Genomic DNA, 13,439 nt, shown 5'->3' on the forward strand with positions numbered 1-13,439 from the left:
CAAAAACTGCTTGACTGGTCCCAGAGAAATTTTATCTGGGGATCCATTGACTCTAAAAAAAAGATGCAAATGGTCAAGTGGGATACCATTACAAGACCAAAGAGGGAGAAAGGGTTAGGAATAACAAAATTTTGTATCAATAATGATACCCTTCTCAATAGTCTGTCCTGGAGAATGCATTCCAACTCCTCCTCCTCTGGGCCAAAGTCCTTACTCTTAAATCCAAAAACACCTATGCAAACAATACCCCTTGCACCGTTAGAACTTGGAGGAGCATCCAAAGGGTCTGGGATCTCTGCAGGGATGCCACCTTCTAGTACATCCATAATGGAACAAAGGTAGATACCATTACAAGACCTCTCCAGAGCATTATCTAGGGCCCCTCCCACATCACTGTCCCCTTAACTATCTCTTACTTCTAGCATAATGGTATCTGGAATCTAGACTTCTTACCCTTAGAGGTACCCCTAATATTATCCATGCCACCAAAAATACTTTTCTTCCTTACCAAAAAATTCACAAGGATACCCTTTTGTGGTGGTTAAGTGGATATGGGGCATACTTTTACAAAAGTGCCTATGAGCATATTTACAACAAGATATTTAGCCCTATCAATAGCTCCAGCTTATGGGGGTGAATTTTCAAAGCCAGCATCCCCAATAAAATCAAATTATTCCTCTGGATGTTGAACCACAAAAGCTTTCCTACTAAAGCAACCTTATCTAATAAGGGCATACATATCGATCCCTACTATCACCTTTGTGACTACCCCCAAGAGGACATTCAATACCTCTTTTTTGAATGCAATCATGCCAACTCCTTCTGGAGGGACCTAATCTAGGACTATTATGGTGAATTTTCGATCACCATCCATAGTTTTTCTCCCACAAATTGGGAGGCCACTTGGAAAATACTCAACCATTCCAGGTTTGACAAAAACATTGTCTGGTCCACTTTTCTCCCTTTTTGTCTTTGGAATCTCCGAAAAACCATAAATAACAATATTTTTAATAATAAAAACTGCCCCCCTTCAAAAGGCTTACTCAGAAGTTGTAGAGTTCTTCCACCTCAGCAACCAATCCAGCAACAATCCTAACATCACTATCTTCATCGGATGGACCCCTCCTACAAGGAATGCCTACAAATTAAATACTGATGGATTATGCTTAGGTAGCCCAGACAAGGGGGTATTGAGGAAGTAGTGAGGAATGCTATAGGGGACTGGGTCATGGGTTTCATGCAAGCTTCTATCATGCTACCAATAATCTCATGGAGATTATGGCTCTTAAAAAGGGCCTCATACTTGTTATGAAGCATAACTTGTGCCCTGTTGAAATCAATATTAACTCAGAAGAGGTCATTAGCTGGTTAGCAAAAGGAAGCCTATTCTATAATCCTATTATTGATGAATGCAGGTCATTGATAAGAAGGTTACGCAGACCTCCCATTCACTATAACTACAGGGAGCAGAACAAGGTAGCCTATGCCATGGCCAAGGTATGAACCAAAATGTAGTACTATAAAGGCTACAAAGTTTTTGCAACACCACCACCTTTTGCAGTTCATGATGTCTGGCCAGACTTAAAAGAAAAATGCTATTTTCGAAATGTTCCTATTTACTCAAACTGTATAGAGCTGCGCCCAACTATTTTTGTAATGGAGCCCGACTAAGCTCCCTAACTATGTAATTACTGCTTTCTTTCTTTAAATTAATGTATTTCTTATTTACCAAAAAAATTTCTACAACTTGGTGTTTGTTTTCCATGCTCTTCATGGTCATGGCCTCATGGATACACCACATTCAAAACAAAATCGAAGGTTGTTAACATATTTAAGATTTATACACATCACTCCTTTCATAGAAACTCAATTGTAAGCTAACCCACAAATTAAACATAAAGAAAATAATTGCACAAAGAAGGCTAACCACAAAAATACTTAAAGCAATGAACTTAAATTGATGATTATAAAAAAATTCAAAGTACAAAGAAGATACAAATAAAAAAACTCGTCAAATAAACTTCATGCAAGCAAAAATAAAGCGTGATGCTATAAAGAATAAATTTAACCTGGAGATTGAACACATAAACAAAAAGAATTCATGGCATTTTTTAAAATATAGTGGGCAACTTTTGTTTCTTCAAAAGTAGCTGTAGTTTTGCAACAAGAAAAAAAATAGTATTAGCTTACCAAGTTATTAGGTAAATTTACAACAAAACATAATAGCAACTTTTATGGTGATTTTCATTTTTTCAAGAAATATATTTTTCATTTTAGGACTCTTAATTTTCCCCATATATTTTAGGGTTCATATTTCATAGATTTTAAGACTCTTAATTTTTCCCCATATATTTTAGGATTCATATTTCACATATTTTAGGACTCTTAATTTCTTTCATATATTTATTTTATTATCAAATTCTCATATATATTATAATTGAAGGAAAAAATTAAAAAAAATAATTTTATCTATTGTAGAATCTTTAATGAAGGTTAAAATGTTCAAATTATATATATATATATATATATATATATATACAAATATATAATAAATTATAAAATAAATATAAATTAATTAGTAATCTACAAAATAATTTTTTGTTGTAAAAATATTTAGTGGCTCGTTCTCAAGATGTCCGTTGACTTAATTTTAGGCTAACCTCTCTCCTTTATTATATATACTAGTTTAATCACATGTTCTTCACACGTGTAATGTTTGATAATTTAAAATTAAATATTTTTATCTATTGTTGAGTTTTTTTAATAAAGTGTAAAAAGTTCAAATCACTATTCAAAGACCCTTCACACTTTAATATAATAATGTAAACATAAACATATATTTTAATATAAATACATATATATTTTACAACCAGAAGTTCCAAGTGGTTGATTCATCATCAATTTTTTGCCATAAAGTACCTCTTTTTTCTTGCGCTAGAGGCTAAGAGAGATGCATCAATTTAAACCATATTTGTGGTATGATTGTTTTTTTTCTATATTTAAAATCTTTTTTTTTAAAGTCAAATATTTACAAAATCATTGATTATATTCTTATTATGTACTTAAAACTTTTAAAAATTTGGTACTTCTTAAATTTTCTTATTCTTACACTTTTATATTTATTTCTAGATTATTCAAATCTTCCTAAAATAAAATTTAGTTTATTTAAAATTCTTAAACTAATGAAAAAAATATTAATTGTCATTAATTTGGATGACTTCTAATAAGGAAATATTTTACCATAAATATATTTAATTAATTTTTAATTCTTAAATATTAGGAAAAAATAGTGAAAAGACAATTTTGTCTAAAGAAAAGAGTTTTAATAAAGGGCAAAAAATTTAAACAACATTTCTAAGGTCCTTCATACTTTTAAATTCCCTAGTGAACCGATTATAGAATGGGAAGGTAGTTCCTTAGCTACTAGGGGGAGGTTCATTTCTTATCTTAGAGCTCAGAGGCTAATCTCCAAGGGTTGTCTTTATCACTTGGTCCAGGTTAAAGATTCTAACTCGGAAGGTCCTTCTTTGTCTTTGGTCCCTTGTGGTTAATGAGTTTCCTGAGGTCTTTTTGGATGATCTTTCTAGTGTTCCTCCGGATAGGGAAATAGAGTTTGGTATTGATTTGCTTTCGAACACTCGTCTAATATCTGTTCCTCTATATAGAATGACTCCTTCTGAGTTAAGGGAACTCAAGGAGAAACTTAAGAATTTTCAGGATAAGAGGTTTATTCATCCTAGTGTTTCTCTATGGGGTGCACCGGCGTTGTATGTGCGTAATAAGGATGGTTCCTTTTGGATGTGCATTGACTACAAGCAGTTGAACAAGGTGATGATCACGAACAAGTATCCCCTCCCGAGGATAGATGATTTGTTTGACCAGTTGCCAGGTGCCAAGTTAGTCTCTAAGGTAGATCTTCAGTCGGGGTACCATCAGCATAAGATTAGGGAGGTGGACATCCCTAAGATGACTCTTAGTACTCTGTATGGGCATTTTGAGTTCTTGGTGATGTCATATGGATTGACTAATGCTCCGACAAAATTTATGGACTTGATGAATAGGGTGTTCAGGCAGTATTTGGATCTCTTCATTATTTTATTTATTAATGACATTCTGGTTTATTCGAAGAGTGAGATAGATCATGCTAATCACCTTCATCTGGTGTTGCGAACCTTAAAGGAACAACAGTTGTATGCTAAGTTCTCTAAGTGTGAGTTTTGGTCGAATGTTGTGACTTTATTGGGTCATATAATTTCCAATAAAGGGATCGCGGTGGATCCACATAAAGTTGTTGTGGTAAAGAGATGGCCTTGGCCAGTGACTCCATTCGATATTCAGAGCTTTTTAGGTTTAGCCAGGTATTATAGGCGGTTTGTGAAAAGCATTTATTGGTTAGATGCTTGTGAAGAGAGTTTTGATAAGTTGAAGAATAAGTTGACTTTGGCTCTAATCCCGACTTTTTCAAAAGGCAATGATGGGTTTGTGGTTTATTGTGATGCATCCTGGGTAGGTCTTGGTTGTTGATGTAGCATAGGAAGGTGATTTCCTATACTTCCAGGTAGTTGAAGTTATATGAGAGGAATTATCTTACTCATAATTTAGAGTTGTTGGTGATTATGTTTGCTTTGAAAATATGGCGGCGTTATTTGTATGATGTTTACACGGATATCTTTTCTGATCATAAGAGTCTTCAATACATGTTCACTCAAAAAGAGCTTAATCTCAGGCAAAGGAGATGGATTGAGCTTCTCAAGAATTATGATATAGTCTTCACTACCACCCAAGCAAGGCTAATGTGGTAGCTGATGCTCTTAGCAGGTTATCCATGGGGAGTTTGGATCATGTGGAAGAAGGCAAGAGGGAATTGGTGAAGGATATTCATCGCTTGACTAATCTTAGAGTTTTTCTCTTGGACTCTAAGGATGGTAGTGTGATGGTGAAAAAAGTGGTTCGATCATTTTTTGGTGTGGAGATTAAAGAAAAACAAGATTTGGATCCTATCTTGATGATAATCAAGGGTGATGTTGGTGGGAAAAAGGTAGTGGTGTTTGAGATCACTGGTGTTGGTACTTTATGGTACCAAGAAAGGTTGTGTGTTCCTGATGTCGATGGACTGCAACAAAGGGTTTTGGATGAGGTGAATGAGTTATGCTATGTTGTTTATCCTGGCTTGACTAAGATGTATCATGATCTCAAGGATATCTATTGGTGGAATAGCATGAAGAGAGATATGGTTGATTTCATGGACAAGTGCATGGAGTGCCAACAGGTTAAGGTTGAGCACATGAGGCAAAAAAAGTTATATCAAGAAATTGATTTTCCCAAATGAAAGTAGAAAGTGATCAATATAGACTTCGTTATTGGTTTTCCTCGGTATTGAAATAAGCATGATTCAATTTGGGTCATTGTGGATAGGATTACCAAGTCTACGTATTGTTTACTAGTGTGGACTACCTTTTCAGTAGAGGATTATGTGAAGCTGTATCCTGAGGAGATTGTGAAGCTGCATGGGGTCCCTATCTCGATTATCTCAGATTGCGCTACGCAGTTCATTTCTCATTTCTGGAGGTCTTTCCAAAAAGGGTTGGGGACTAAGGTTAGTCTGAGTACAATTTTTCATCCACAATCGGATGGGAAAGCGGAGAGAACTATTCATATATTGAAGGATATGCTTTGGGATTGTGTGATTGACTATGGTGGCAATTGGGTCGAGCATTTACTTTTGGTGGAGTTTGCTTACAACAATAGCTATCATTCAAGCATTGGTATGGCTTTTTTTGAGGTATTGTATTATAGGAGGTATAGATCTCCTATTGGGTGTTTGAGCTTGAGAAGGCGGACATGTTTGGTTCGGATTTGGTTTATCAGGCAATGGAGAAGGTCAAGGTGATTCGGGATAGGCTTAAAGCTGCCCAAAGTTACCAAAAGTCCTATGTGGATGTTAGGCATAGAGACTTAGAGTTTGAGGTCAGGGATAAGGTGTTTATCAAGGTGTCTCCCATGAAGGGAGTGGTGCGGTTTGGCAAAAAGGAAAACTCAGTCCTCAATTCATTAGTTCTTATATGATTTTGTGGAGAGTTGGCAATGTTGCTTATGAGTTGGAGTTGCCATCTAGCTAAGTTTGGTTTATCTGGTCTTTCATGTTTCTATGTTGAGGAAGTTTCTTGGTGATCCTTCTTCGGTTATTCCATTGGAAGGATTAGGTATTTCAAATTCTCTGTCTTATGACGTAGTCCCGATTGAGATATTACATAGGCAAGTTCATCGATTGCAGACCAAGGATGTGGCTTCGATTAAGGTTCTACGGTGGAACCATAAGGTGGAAGAAGATACTTGGGAAGCGGAAGAGGACATGAAGTCCAAATATCCATATTTGTTTTCTTCTCCTAGGATTCATACAGAAGGTATGTGTCTTAACACATCTTTATTTTCTGAGTTTGTTAAAGGAAATATTTACATCTTTGCCACTTTGTTTTCAAACTTTGCTAAAGGGATGTCTGATAATGCAAATGACTCTATGTGTGGTTACCCCTACCTTATCCATTATTCGGGGACGAATGTTCCAAGTGGGGGAGACTGAAATATTCTGGGTTTTGATACTTAGAAAATTTTCTAGAGTTTCATTCTCCGTACCCAATACGACTCATAAGTATGAGCCATATGTTGGGGTACGAGTGGTATAGTCCTATCGTATGCTGAACAGTGTTAGTTGGTGGTATGGTTTTGGTTACTGGAATGGGTACAGCTTAGGGGTATGAGTCGTAGAGATTGGTACGAGTCATATCAAGGACTCGTATGGTAGGCAATGTATGATCCTCCTAGTATTTCATTCTGCCAGGGATAGGAGTTATGGGTATGGATCGTATGTTGTGGTTACGACTTGGTTGGATGAGTCATATACTTGATATTTTTTGATCCAAAGGTTGAGGCTTGGATACGAGTGGTGGGTACCAATCATATAGAAGGGTATGACTCGTATGAGGAAGTCGTATTCCTGCGATGGGTTTTTAAGAGAATCATTTCTAAGTGTTATGGAGTGTTATTTATTAACACTTAGAAACTATTCCAAAACACTCCATAATTCTCTCAAGAGCTTTTGGGGCAAGAAGGCTATGGTTTTATCTTGTGGATTTCTTTGGGGCTTGCCTTGGTGATTTCTATCCATCAATTATTAGGTATAAGGAATGATTCTCTTCCCTCATTGTAATTTCAACTAAAGGCATGATTTATATGACTGATTTCATGGTTTTACTATTTCATGATTATGGTTTTCAACTATTATTTGGGGGTTTTGATATTGAATGGTTGGTTATGGTTTCCTATGGTTTTACTTATGCTTTTATATTCATCAATGGTGGATTTGGACAATTGGATTGCATGGTAATGGTTTATTGATCTTTGGAATTGGTTTTGGTTATATTATCCCCTAGGTGTTTGATAAAATGCTTATAAAGATATGTTCATTGCATTGACTTCTTTTAATGGAACTCTTGCATGTTATTAACTTGATAAAGGATTTATACATGGTTTAAATGGTTTGAAAAGGCAAAAGGTTAAATAGTTATGATTGTGAAGAACATGGAAGTCTCCCAAGTGGATTTAATATGGTAATTGGAAGGGCACCTAAGGTCCCCTTAACCTAAATAATTTGGCTATGGATATTACTTGCAAGTAAGGGTTGGTATGACGATACCACTAATATTAGCCTTGGTTAATAAATGGATAATGGTTTGGTTATTTGGAAACTAGTTTTAATTGCACATTAATAGCGAGGTGTGTAGCAAAGCCATAGAAGGTGGCGGTCCCAGGAGGACCAAAATCAAAAACTTATATTTCCCGATATGAGGGGTCTTGATGACTATGTGCGTTTGTCATATTTTATATTGGGGGATGTACTAGTCATCCTATGGGACATTTTCTGGTCGTACAGCTATACGTATTGGGCCCTTTAAGTAGGGGGAGCTGAACCCATATCGCCCATGGGTGGTTTAGGTCGGCCAAGTTACACAACCCAGGTATAAAGGTTTTAAATGCATGCTAAACCCGATTCCCTTTCTTGGCACTTACATATGTATGGTTGTATGCATTATGGATGGTTTTACTTGGTTTTACAACTGGCATTATTTTATCCTTATCTTGAGATTCATGCTAGTGGTCACTCGCTAACCCCATCTACTGATGCTGTATACCCACGCTATGCAGGAACCGACCATTTTACTCCTCCTATTTAACACACGGGTTTGGTATCAGCATTTGGATTGAAGTAGTGAGCTTCCATCCTTTCAGGAGGAAGCATTTCATGTTATAGATTTCTTAAGACATTTTTTCCTTATTTTGGATATGGGTTTTGACCATGGTTGGGGGCATGTCCCAACCGGATTTATTTACGCTTTTGGATAGAGGCTTTATGGTACTTCTGGGGGTTGGTATGGGCAGGATCAGTATTGGTGTCGGCCTTGGCATTGGAATAGGCTAGTGGGCTACACTACATCACAGGATTTCTCACTGTTTCATCATATTATATTTTAGGATTAATCATATTACATTTTGGTATTCTCTGTAGTTTATGGCCTATGGTTTGGTTTGGTATGGTTGGGCGGTTGGTGTGGTGCGATTGGACTTGGTTGGTCGGTCATGTTTTTGACCTATCCTAGAGTCTTAATGAGAACAATAATGGTATCTTATTATATGTTTAAAATTTAGCACACCTAAGGCTAGATATAGGTGGTTGGGGTGGGTAATAGGGGGTGGTCCCTAATCCTGGACGGACTTGGAATTCCCATTATAACAAGGCCTGGGGTCGAGTCTTGTCAACCCCATTAGGTGACTCGGTTATTGCTCAGAGAGTCTATAGGGTGTGTGTGGTATTTGTTAGTGGAAAGCAGACCTTGGTGAATCTATTTAAGTTGGGTATGGTGGACTTCGATGTCATTCTGGGTATGGATTTGTTGCACTCCTGTTACGCATCCTTGGATTGTCGGACCCATAGAGTTATCTTTAGGTTCCCTGGTAAGGCAGTTATAGAATGGGAGGGTGGTTCTTTAGCTCCTAAGGGGAGATTTAGGCAAAATGACCTTCTGGACCCCTGTACTATGTCAGTTTTGTAAGTTGGACACTTCTACTTACATGTTTGTCATCTGGACCCTTCAACCTATCAAAAAACAACATTTTGCACCCTTTTACCGTTGACCTTGCCACATAATGATTAGGACAAAGAGAGTGTAGCCACTACCTGGGGGTGCAAATGGGGGTCAATTTTTGGCCAATTTTACATTAAAATAATTAAAAATAAAATAAAAAAATATTAAAATTTAAAATAAATAAATAAAAAGGGTCCTTTTTCTTCCTCCATCTTTTTAAATTTAAAAATATTTTTAAAAAATAAAAAGGGTACTTTTTTCCCTCCATCTTTTTTAATTTAAAAATATTTTTAAAAATTTAAAAATAATTTAAAAATATTTTTAAAAATTTAAAAATAATTTAAAAATATTTTTAAAAGTTTTTAAAAAATAAAAATATATTTTTCCTTCCCCATCCCAGCCCGTCCCCACCCCCACACCCCGCCCAGCCCCGTTTCACCCCAGACCCAGCCTCCCCACCCCACCCAATACCCGTTCAATCCTTCCCAACCCCCACCCCAGCCTGTCCCTACCCTCCACACCCTACCCAGCCCCATCCCACTCCACCCCACCCAGCCCCATCCCCACCCCCTCATACCTCACCAGCCCCTCTCCAGCCCCAACCCTCATACCCCTCTCAGCCCCGCCCCCACCCTACCCCAGCCCCTTCCAACCCCCACACCCCACCCTAACACTTTTTCAGCCCCCCCTCCCCACACATTCACTTTTTATTTTTTATTTTAATTTTCGCTCTCAATTCAATTCTTTTTTTTAGTTAAAATTTAAATTTGAAATCTTTTTATTTTTTTAGGATTAAAATTTAAATTTAAATTGAAAGTGAGTGATAGTGAATACTGAAAAAAATTAGCGAATTTTGCTTGAAAAAAATTAAACTTTTGTGAATTTGTTAAAAATATTCAAATTTAAAAATAAAAAATTTATTATGTTTGTATATATAAATTTGCAGTTAAAAATTTAAATTAGTTAAAGAAGAATTTTAATTATTTGTAATGGATTTGATGTTTAATTTGTGAGAAAAAATAAAAATATGATTATTCAAAATTTACTACAATTTATAAATTTTTCTTATTTAATTAAATTAATTTTAATTTTTAATTTGTTATGTAGCATTCTAAAAATGACTTGGAATTTCATGTAATATTTTTTTTTTAAATGATGTGGCAGACGTGTCAGGCGTGGCAGCTGACATTGCATTTGACGTGGGGGTGAGTGTGTTACACTCACCAAAAAAAGGTTTAAAATATTACTTTTTAATGGGTTCAGGGGTCTAGATGACAAACATGTAAGTAGAAGTGTTCAACTTACAAAACCGACAAAGTACATGGGTCCAGAAGGTTATTTTACCGGAGATTTATTTCTTATCTTAGAGCTCAAAGGTAAATATCCAGAGGTTGTCTTTATCACATGGTCCGTGTTAAAATTCTAACTCGAAAGGTTCTTCTTTCCAGTCAGTTCCAGTGGTTAATGAGTTTTCAGAGGTCAATCTTCCTGGTGTTCCTCCGAATAGGGAAATCGAGTTTGGTATTGATCTAGTTTGATATACTTGTCCAATTTATTTTTCTTTGTATAGAATGGCTTCGATTGAGTTGAGAAAACTTAAGGATTTTCTGGATAAGGGGTTTATTCATCCCAGTATACCTCTGTGGGGTGCACCAATTTTGTTTGTGTGCAAGAAGAATGGTTCCCTTCGAATGTGGATTGACTATAGGCAGTTGAATAAGGTGATGGTCAAGAACAAGTATCTCCTTCCAAGGATAGATGATCCATTTGATCAGTTACAAGGTGCCAAGTTTTTTTCTAAAATAGATCTTCGGTATGGGTACCATCAACTAAATATTAGGGAGGTGGATATCCCTAAGATGGCTTTTCGTACTCGGTATGGGCACTTTGAGTGTTTGGTGATGTCATTTGAGTTGAGTAATGCTCCAGCAGTATTTATGGATCTGACGAATAGGGTTTTTTGTCATTATTTGTATCTCTACATTATTGTGTTTATTAATGACATTATGGTTTATTCGAAGAGTGATGTGAATCATGCTAATCATATTCGTGTGGTGTTACAGACCTAAATGGAATAATAGTTGTTTACAAAGTTCTCTAAATGTGAGTTTTGGTTAAACGCTGTAACTTTCTTAAGTCATATTATTTTCAGTGAAGGGATCATGGTGGATCCGCAGAAGGTTTCTATGGTGAAGAGATGGCCTAGACTCATGACTCTATACTATATTCAGAGCTTCTTGGGTTTAGCCTAGTATTATAGGTGGTTTGTGGAAAACGTTTAGTCAATAGCTGCTCCTTTGACTAAGTTGACTCAAAAGAAGGTCAAGTTTTCTTGGTCAGATGCTTATGAAGGGAGTTTTGAGAAATTGAAGGATAAGTTAACTCCGGCTCTAATCCTTACTTTGCCAGAAGGCAATGATGGGTTTATGGTTTATCTTGATGCATCTCGGGTAGGGCTTAGTTGTGTGTTGATGTATCATGGAAAGGTAATTGTCTATGCTTCCAGGCAGTTGAAAGTGCATGAGAGGAATTATCCTACTCATAATTTAGAGCTATTGGCGGTTGTGTTTGCTTTGATGGCATTATTTATATGGTGTTCACATAGATATCTTTTCTGAATATAAGAGTCAATAGTATGTGTTCACTCAGAAGGAGCTTAGTCTCAGACAAAGGAGATGGCTTGATCTTCTCAAGGACTACGATATGAGTCTTCACTACTACCCAGGTAAAGAAAACGTGGCTGTTGATGCTCTGAACAGGTTATCCATGGGGAGTTTGGCTCATGTCGAGGGAAGAAAGTAGGAACTGGTGAAGGATATTCACCGCTTGGCTAATCTTGGAGTTTGCCTCTTAGACTCCAAGGATGGTGGTGTACCTCTTGGACTCTAAGGTTGGTGGTGTGGTGGTGCAAGAAGTGGATTAATCGTCTCTTGGTGCGAAGATTAAAAAGAAACAAGTGTTTGGTCCTATCTTGATGAAAATCAAGAATGGCGTTGGTAGGAAAAAGGTAATAGTGTTTGAGATCAATGGTGATGGTACTTTGCGGTACCAAGAGAGGTTGTGTATTCCTATGTCGATGGGTTGCGACAAAGGATTTTTGCTGAGGCACATAAATAGTGCCATGTTATTCATCTCAGCTCGACTAAGATATATCATGATATTAAGGAGATCTATTATTGGAATGGCATGAAGAAGGATATGGCTGATTTTGTGGCTAAGTGCATGGTATATCAGTAGGTTAAGGTTGAGAACATGAGGCTAGTAGGCTTATATCAATAAATTGATTTGCCTGAATGGAAATAGAAAGTGATCAACATGGACTTCGTTACCGGTCTTACACAGTCTCAAAATTAATATAATTTTATTTGGGTCATCGTGGATAAGATGACTAAGTCTTGCCACTTTTTGCTAGTGTAGACTACCTTCTTAGTGAAGGATTATGTGAAGTTGTATCTTCAGGAGATTGTGAAGTTGCATGGAGTGCCTATTTTGATTATTTCTAATAGTGGCATACAATTTACATCTTACTTCTAGTGATATTTTCAGAAAGGGTTTGGGACTAAGGTGAGTTTGAGTACTGCTTTTCACCCATAGACGGATGGGGAAGCAAAGAGAACTATTTATACATTGAAGGATGTGTTTTGGGCTTATGTGATTGATTATGGTGTCAATTGGGTTGAGAATCTACCTTTGGTGGAGTTTGCTTAGAACAATAACTATCATTTTAGTATTGGTATGGCCCCTTTTGAGGCATTGTATGGTAGGAGGTGTAGATCTCCTATTGGTTGGTTCTAGCTTGGTGAGGTGGAAATGTTTGGTCCTAACTTGGTTTACCAGGCTATGGAGAAGGTGAAGGTGATAGGCTTAAGGCTGCCCAAAGTCATCAAAAGTCCTATGCAGATTTTAAGCATAGAGACTTAAGAGTTTGAGGTTGGGGATAAGGTTTTTCTCAAGATATCTCCCATGAAGAGAGTAATGCGGTTTAGGAAAAAGGGAAAACTCGTCCCCGGTATGTTGGTCCCTATGAGATTTTACGGAGAGTTGGTAATTTTCCTTATACGCTGGAGTTGCCTTTTATCTTGAGCTTGGTTCATTCGGTCTTTCATGTTTCCATGTTGAGGAAGTGCATTGGTGATCCCTCCTTGATTGTTCCTTTGGAAGGATTGGGTCTCATGAATTCTCTATCTTATGAGGAAATCCTAGTTGAAATCTTGGATAGGTAGGTTCGTCAGTTGCAGACCAAGGATGTGGCTTCGATTAAGGTTCTGTGAAAGAACCATAAGGTGTAAGAGGCTACTT

Source organism: Capsicum annuum, chromosome 4 (assembly GCF_002878395.1).
Source record: "Capsicum annuum cultivar UCD-10X-F1 chromosome 4, UCD10Xv1.1, whole genome shotgun sequence".
Classification (NCBI taxonomy): Eukaryota; Viridiplantae; Streptophyta; class Magnoliopsida; order Solanales; family Solanaceae; genus Capsicum; species Capsicum annuum.